General features: G+C 51.5%; 1 long non-coding RNA gene across 2 annotated transcripts; it reads left to right on the top strand.

The window, feature by feature from the left end:
- Nucleotides 1-1,942, top strand: LOC123585427. Of its 2 annotated transcripts, none has more exons than XR_006706159.1 (2): nucleotides 1-553; nucleotides 1,109-1,942. It is a non-coding gene; the product is annotated as an uncharacterized LOC123585427 (long non-coding RNA). The 2 variants fall into 2 exon arrangements; XR_006706158.1 differs by having other exon boundaries at nucleotides 1,044-1,942.
- The last annotated feature ends 6,867 nt before the right edge of the window (nucleotides 1,943-8,809 follow it).

The raw sequence follows: 8,809 nt of genomic DNA, 5'->3' as shown, positions 1-8,809 counted from the left end.
TCTCCGCTTTGCTACTCATTAACTGCCGGCTTCCCTCAATCTATTTGCGTTGTGTGTGTGTGTGTGTGTGTCGATTTCCTCATCTGTAAACCATGAACGGCGCTCCCTGTGTGCAAGTCTGTCATGAGAAGCAGATGAAACAAAGTCAAGGAGCAGTGACGTGCTGGACCCACAGTAAGAGCTCCTTTAAGTGCCCTTGCTTTTCTTCAGCTAAGATACATCTTTGGGAGCAACATGTTTCAGTTACAAGCTTTTTCAGTTTCCCTGTTAAGGTCAAGACGGGGCTAGACCACGGTGAACCTCAGAGGCCTGCCCTTTCCACCGTGCGCTGTGTTCTGTCCAAGCATTCCTTCTACTTCCTGGAGGATGTGGGAGAGGACATTCTCCATCAAGGGGTCTCTGTTGGCTAAAAATACCTGAGAACTGAGGACAGGTCAGTGGATAAGAACAGAAAACCTCGTCTGGGCTTGTTGTTGGATCTTCGACTTCTTACCCCGAGGGCGCCCAGCTCGCCATGAGGCTGGGTCCGTGCAGGAGCCGGGCCTGTGTGCAGGTAGGAGAGACACTGAGAGATTCGAGAATCTGCTGCTCGGGCAGCAGGTGATGGAGCTCTGGTCTTTTCCACCGTTCACCCCCAGAGTGCCAACCCTGCACATTTCCCTGGGCTTTTGGTTACCCATGTGATTTCACTACGCCCCAGGGCAGCAGGTGGATGGGGGGGGGGGGCGGAGGTTTCTAACCCCCATTACACAGACATGGAAGCCGACCCTCACTCAGTGGTCAAGCTGGGATGGGGGCCCCCGGACGTCAGGATCCTGGTTTTGTTTGCCTTTGTTTGTTTCCATTGTAACTTCCTTCAGGCGGTCTCAAACTTTGGGATTCCCTGCAGCTTTCCCCCACCTTCCTCCCATCCGCCCCTAGCCGACCTCTGCCCACAGGACACCTGCCCTGCCCTTAGCCCCCCGCCCCCGTCTCCTCCAATACCTCGCCTTCACAGTGTAGCTTTCAGAAATGTAATTTGCCCAAAATAATTCTCTCCAAAGGTTTAACGACTAATATTTCCCAGTCAAGGAGGTTTTGAAAGAAACGATTGATTTATTCTAATCAGATCCCGCTGTGGTGAGTTCAGACACGCAGTATCACAGGTCCTACAAGAGGCAGAGCGCGAGGTACTGCTTTGCCGCGTGTTGGCTGGTGGCGTCCGGTGGCTTCTCAGACCTGAGCTGCCGTCTCTTCACGTATGAAATGAGAGCCCTGTGCCTTCAGAGAGCTCTTGCACCCCAGGCTGCTGAGACCCTTGGAAATGAAGACAAGCGTGGGAAACTCTGAAGAGTGAGCTCTCTTGGCCCGTCCTCCTCCCCCGGTTTTGCAGAAGATGCTCCTGGCTTTGGAGTCAGTACCAAGACTGAGCGTGATCTGCCTCTTTGACACCCCATTGCACCTTCCTTCCTGGGGAGCTCTGGGCAAGCAGACCCCGAGAGTCTCCCCCGCTCCCTTGGGAAATCGCTAACTATTCTCTTTCCTTTTCCTCCAAGAGATCTCCCACTCTCTTGTGGACCAAACCTAAAGGTTTTCTCCTGCTAAGAGTCCTGAACATTTGTCTCCATGCCCGCTCCCGGAAATAGCCTGCCCGCGTCCCCTCAAAGCCAGGAGGCACGGTGACTCTGTGCGTCCACGTGTCTTTGGTTTTTGACACAGACGCGAAACCTTGAGGCAGTGGAGTCAGGCTGCGATGGAGAGGAGCAAACTCTCTGTAAAGGCGAGGACGGAGCACAAATGAATACTGCAGATCTGCCACCAGCATGCATGTGTGTGCGTCGGCCAGGGGCTGATGACTACGATTCATCGCTCTTCAAACATGTGTTTAGACCTCCCATGACACACGTCATCTGTGCACATTGCTTTATGGTTAATAGAGCCCTGTTCAGGTTCAAACACTGAATTAGTCAAGGTTCTGCTGGTGACGAACATCTAAAACCAGTAGCGCTTAACTCATTGGGGGAAAAAAGTGTGTGTGTGTGTGTGTGTGTGTGTGTGTGGTGGGAATCACTGGAAAGATGCTAGGGCAGTTCAGAGAAACAACAAAAAATATAAACATCTTAGACACGGAGGGCAAGAGTCTGGGGAATTTGATAGAATCAGTCAGGGTCAAGTTGGGTAGAACCATTGTAGATCTTTTAAACAGAGGGTATAATAAGAAATATACATTTGGTCTCTGTCCCTGGTTCCTGACACAGAGCTTCAAAATTCCTCTGTGCTGGCACACCTCAACTCCACAGGAATAGAAGCTCCTCTCTAGACCCTTCTCGACCTCGCCTGTAAACCTCTTCATCTGGCTGTTCTTTGTATCGTTATTATATTCTCTTTAAGAACTTGGTCAGTAACCATTTCCCCGAGTTCCCTGAGCCATTACAGCAAATTACTGAAGCTGAGTAGGGAGTGGTAGAAAAAACGAGGATGTCTAGCCAGGTTGGACAGACGTCGTGGGCAAGCTGGGGACCCACTGCTTGCGATTGGCATCTGAAGTGGGGGGCAGTGTTGTGGGGCTGAGCCTTAACCTGCGGGATCCACACTAACTCCAGGCAGGTAGAGTCGGAAGCCAGTTCACTTGCAGCTCACCCAGTTGGTGTCCAGAGAGAACCCGAATTGCCTGCTTGTGCAAGCGTCCACACAGTTAAGTCTGCAGAGAGGCGTGGTGCCCAGAGTTGAAGGTAATTGGGGAAAACATCAGCCTGTTTTGCCCGACATGACGAAAATGTAGCCCAGAGGACAAGACACGAAGGAGCCTGTGCCGTCACATAGTCACAAAGCGTATGGCCTCTGCCCTTGCTAACAAAGATAGCATCACTGCACACATTGCTGAGATGTTTCACAGACCTGGATCAGGGAAGGGAAAGACCCCTGACCGCAATCTTGATGAAACCAGACGGAATGGCACCAGAAAGACAAGTCTGTCTTGAGGTTTACCCAATTCCTGACCCATCGGAAAAGCAGGCAACCCCAGACCCTTTACCTTTGAGTTTTGCCCTTAAAAACTCTCACTTGCAAGCCGTCGGGGACTTGGGGACCTTGAGTATTAGCTCCCTGTTCTCCTGGGTGGTACCACGCCAGCAAATAGCCTGTCTGTTCACGGCAAAAGCTTGGCATCAGCTTTTTATTGGCTTCCTGTGCAGCGGGTGGACGAACTCACGGTCGGTTTGGTTACACTTGGTTTGGAAAAACCCACCCTTTGGGAGTCCGAGTATTTAGAAGGAGAGGATGGGAGAAAGTGGTTTACTAATTTACTATTTAATACAGGGAAGTGCTTCTACCGGGGATGCGACAGGTGAGAGTCCAGAGGATGATGGAACCCCCCTGCCCAAGACTAGCAATGGCAAAAAGCCCACCTCCCCCAGGGCCAGATGGAAAACAGGAAGAGGTGGTGACAGCCAGCATCAGAAGTGGGGACCCTGCAGCAGAAGCGAGAGCCATGGTGGGGGCTGTTCCATCAGATGCCGGGATAACAGGGTGAGAGGCCCTGAAGATACCCACACAAGAGATGAGGCCACTGCTGAAGACACAGCGGAAATAGCAAGGTGTAAGAAATGCCCGAGCCTCCCTTTCAATGCTTCCCACTGTCTGAACATGCCCAGTGACAGCTGGCATTAGAAGCTGGGAAGCACATTCCCCTGCATGCAGAGCAGACGGAAGGTCTGGAAGGAGACAGACACATGCCCAGCTTGGAAAGCTCAGCTGTCCTGGCTCCTTAGAGGGGCTCTAGTCAGCCACTCCTACAGCCTGACTTGAATCCATGAATCCCTTCAAGGTTCAAGTTCCCTAGCCAAGGATGCGATGGCCCCAGCTTGGTTCAGGTGGTCCCTCTGCTCAGCTGTGGCCGAGGCCCCGAGGCACAAGGGGTTTTGTTTTGATTTTTTAAATTGTTTTAAAGTTTATTTATTTATTTTGAGAGAGAGAGAGAGAGAGAGAGACGGGGAGAGGCAGAGAGAAAAGTTGAGACAGAACTCCAGGCTGTCAGCACAGAGCCCTATGCGGGGCTCGATCCCACAAACCATGAGTGAAATCATGACCTGAGCTGAAATCAGGAGTTGGACGCTTAACTGACCAAGCCACCCCGGTGCCCCGAGGCACAAGGATTTCAGGGGAGCTGTTAAGATCCCGCTCCAGACAGGGTCACTGTAGATGCAACCCTCATTTGATGGCCTGGGCAGTGGTCTTTATTTTCAGCTTCACTTTGCAAACCAAGAGACCAAAGCTCTGTAAGATGGAAAATTTCCCACCTATTGTGTGACGGTCAACAGCTACTTGGAGTCACGTGGATCTGGGTTCAAATCATGGCTTTATACTTCACTGGCTGAGTGACCTCAGGTTTACAGTGTGACCTCAGTGTTCTCATTTGTGTAAAGAGAGTGGCAATATAGACCTCATTGCGTTTTGGGAAGATGTAATGAGATAGACACATACACATGTGCACACACACACACACACACACCTCTAAGAAATCTGGTGCTCAGAACACCAGCTCCCAGCTGCTTTTGTCTGCATGCCGTGACCCAGTTAGTTCATAGAAGGCTTTAGCCACGTCAGTGAGAGCTTCCCCATTTCATCGAATAAGTGTGTTCTAATGCGTAAGGTTGCCCACAGCGATCAGCATTACATGGGAAGATGGGGTTTGGACCCTCCAACCTATGCATTGCCAACACGGAGTGGAGGTGGGGGGAAAACTGTTTTGGGGAAAACATATCTTACTCTCTGGTGGATAAGGCACAGATATACATGTGGAATATAAACAAATATGAAGTAAATCTTCGGTGTTAAAATCTCATGGTGGGGAGGTGGGGATTGGGGGAAACTATCTAAAAGCCTCACTAGGCAGGCAATAAATGATGTGTCCTCAGGTCCCCCTGGACTTTCTAGAGAGCTCGAGGGGGAAGGCGACTTAGCCTCTGATCTGAGGGTAGCATGGGCCACGGCAGACTTGGTGTGGGCTTCCACATTCGATCGAAGGAATTGGAAGTCCCAGCTGCCTGATTTCTTCTGCACACACATCCTTGGGATTTGGGGTGGTGATTTCTTATCCATCAAGCGTGGGAGTTAAGGGAGGTGAGGCCTGCCAGCCACCGTAACTGGCACGTTTTTGTCTCCCCGTGCCCACTGCTCGCATCAGCCCTATTTTACTCACCGCCAAGTCTTGGAACATTTTCCTCATTCTTGATTTTCACTTCAGGCCCCTCTCCCGTCTCTTGAGCCCCTCCTCTCCTCTCCCATCACGTGCCTGATGACTTTTTCCCGGGTCCTATAAAGAAGACCCACCCAGCCAACCAGTGCTGGGCCTGGCTCGTCTGCCCTCAGTGTTCTTTGAGGGCAAATCAGATGGCTTATCTGCCCCTGAGTCCTGTTTACTCATCCTCAGCCGTGACAGCAAGGCCATCAACGATTATCTCTGTGCCCCGGCCCCCGGCAACAACTGTGTCACTCAAGGGTGGTCCTGGCTCAAGAGTTCCAAAGCAAGACGCAGCTCCTCCTTCCCGCACCACCCCAGAGCACGGCGTGTGTGCTCAGTCAGGCCCAGACTGGGGTAACTGTATTCCCTCAATCTCCGCCTTGTGGCTAACCTTCCCGTACAATTATGAATGGGACTTGGAGAAAGGCAAGGGGGAGGTGACCACCGTCACCCTCAACAAACACTCAACACTTGCCTCCTTCACAGACACCTGCCTCTGCTTTGTCTCACTTCACCTGTGGATTTGCCTACAGCCCCGCCTCTGAACCCCTTTGGATTTGGTGTTGGTGCGCATTCACTCGGTCAGTCCCTCAGTAAACCTTTATTAATCACCTACTGTCTTTGTCTCCTGGGGCCTGCCCTGGCAGAGGCGCACAAAATGAGTAACGTGAAACAGCAGCGATTATAGTCTCACAGTTACGGAGGCTAGATGTCCAAAATCAAGGGGTGGCCGCACCATGCTCCCTCCGAAGGCTCGAGACAAGGATTCTCCCTTGCTTCTCCTTAGCTTCTGGTGGTTCTTGGTAATCCCTACAATCTTTGGTTTGCAGGTGCCTCACACCAATATACCCCTATGTCTTTGTGTGGCTGTCACCCTACGTGTCTTTCTGTCTCTTCACACGGCCTTCTCCTTCCTCGATGCCTATGTCCAAATGGCCCACGGTTTAGAAAAGCATGAGTCATTGGAGCGAGGCCCACCCTACTCCAGTGTGACCTCATTCCAATGTGATTCTATCTACCAAGGCCCTATTTCCAAACAAGGCCCATTCAAGTTTACAGAGGAGGGGTTAGGCTATCAAGACATCTTTATGGGAACACAATTCAAGCCACGACATTTCGTATTTGCCAAGTCTTCTGTTAGGCACCAGCACAGGCCTGATGAGTCCACACCTTTAAGGTACATTCACGCCATGAGGGTCATCAAACTGACTCCTTGTTTCTGTCCAGTTAGAATCCCCAGGCTGAGCTGCCTGGATCTCAGACTCTCTCTCTTGCCTCTAGGGTTCAATTTCCCAGGATTCTTTTTGTTTTATTTTTTTTTTTTTTAGATTTCCACAGTATCTGCGCCTAATCCCTAGGAAATAGGAAGGTTAGTGCAGCGGGGGCGTCCGTGTAAACCTCTGCCAGGGCGAGGCTGAGATGCCGGCTCAGGGTTTAAGAAGAAGAAACGGGAAAAGGAACTGAAAAAGGGAACAAGAAAAATCACCCGTCTCGGGTTCTCTTAGGGAAAAAAAAATTTTCAGTCATTTTCAGGGGAATCCTTACTTCCAGCTCCACAACGCCACCCAATTTTCCCTCCGGAAACTGGCAGAGTCAACAGATTCCCAGAGAACTGGATTACAGGAAGGGCTGCCTGGTAAACCTTTGCTGCGAAGGGCTCGGCGGTGAGTCCGTCTGGCTCTGGGCCGTCGGGTCCTCATCACCCCCACAGCTACTCCACTCCGCCACTGTGGTGGGAGAACAGACACGGACTGTATGTGAAGGAATGGAGACGTGGCTGTGTTCCAGTGAAGACTTATTTATGGAAACGGGCGATGGGCTGGGTTGGAGAACCAGAAAGTGCCTCGAGTGTAGCCAGGGGCAGGTGGCTGAACCGCATCTGCACAGCTGGCGGCAGCTGGCGCACGTCTCGCCGTGGGAATCTCCACTTCTCCAACTGCCTATCCCCCACATCCTGTAAGAAAGCCCTCTTTCCTACTGACCTGCGCTGGGTCTCCCCTTGCCCTCCTTGACGGGTCCTGGGGCCACAGAGCACAACCCCAAACTCTGTCGCACCCAGGAACCCTTTGACTATATCCTTACCACCAAGTGAACCACTCTTAAGTTCTTACGATTATTCCTCGGCCAGTATGGTTTTAATTGTCTTCCCTTTTCAGGTTCCCCTTAGTGTATGGGGTGTTGGCACAGAGTGTGTTTGAGCTGTTACCTCACAAAGTCACCTGCAGGGCGAGGTGCCTGGCCTCTGAGCCCCATGGGATCCTCACCTGGGGACAGGTGAAGGATGCTACCCTCGGGGGCTTTCTGCCACAGGAAATGGAAGCGATTTGTCACAAAGGTGCCTGGCACTCTGATGGCCCTGGGTAAACGATTAGCGTCTTATCCTGGGACACCAGAGGGAATGGTCAGGACATGCTGGACCCCCGAGATGGTGCAGAGAGCAGGGGAGTCCAGCCTGGCATGTAGAAATGGCCCTCATAGTTATACATACCCAGAGGAGTTAAAGCCAGGCAAGTGGGGGGGGGGGGTTCCCTGCTGAGTCCACCTGCGGATACTTATCAGGGCACGTTTGGCGTGCATCAACGAGCCGTGTAGACACGCAACAAGCCAGCAGAGGCCAGAACAGAAAATCCTGGCATCAGGGAGCTTATCAACAAGGGGGTTGGTCTCCTGACCATCCTTGCTTCAAAGGAATAGAGCAGGGGCGCCTGGGTGGCTCAGTCGGTTAAGCGTCCGACTTCGGCTCAGGTCACGATCTCGCAGTTCATGAGTCCGAGCCCCGCGTCAGGCTCTGTGCTCACAGCTCGGAGCCTGGAGCCTGCTTCAGATTCTGTGTCTCCCCCTCTCTCTGCCCCTCCCCCGCTCACGGTCTGTCTCTCTCTGTCTCTCAATAATAAATAAACATTTAAAAAATTTAAAAAAAAAAGGAATAGAGCAAAATCTCAACCTTGTGCTTCTCTCTGGGATGCCCTAAGCTTTCTTGTGTCTCCTCAACTGTGCTAATTCTGTTCTTAATGAATTCCATGTGCAAAGTGTGCTTGATTAGAAGGATCGGGGCTGGGTTGGGGTTGGACACAGCCTTGGGTATCTTGTTGTCCATGTCTCTGTGTCTCTGTGTCTCTGTCTCTCTTTTTCTTCCCATCCCCCTCTTCCACACAGATCTGAAAGGTATGAAACCATTTATTTTGTTTAAAAGGAAGTCAAAACTCTTCATTCCGCTCCCCTCTCGGTTAAAAAGGAGGCTTTGCACACTACCTGTCCAGATTCTATGGGAAGCCCAGGGACTGAACTCAGCCTCATGTGATATTTGTGATATTGGGACCACTGGAGAATAAATCCTTATTACTAGTAGGGATGGGGAAGCAGGCATGAAAGGCTCTATGAAGGAGGCGGTGAGGGCCCTGAGATTCCCAAGCAGAGGGAATAGTTTGTACAAAGACTCAAAATGAGCATCAGATTTGAACGTCTCTGACCTGAGGATCTTGCACGATTCAACAGTGTTCCCACGGGGTGCCTTTCATGGAAAACGAAAACTACGCTGGCTCCTGACTGGTCTCCTGATTAGCGCTCTGTGGACATACAGGCTGTGGG

Source organism: Leopardus geoffroyi, chromosome C3 (genome assembly GCF_018350155.1).
Source record: "Leopardus geoffroyi isolate Oge1 chromosome C3, O.geoffroyi_Oge1_pat1.0, whole genome shotgun sequence".
NCBI lineage: Eukaryota > Metazoa > Chordata > Mammalia > Carnivora > Felidae > Leopardus > Leopardus geoffroyi.
The sequence above is the reverse complement of the archived record's forward strand: the minus strand, read 5'-3'. Positions and strand labels throughout refer to the sequence as shown.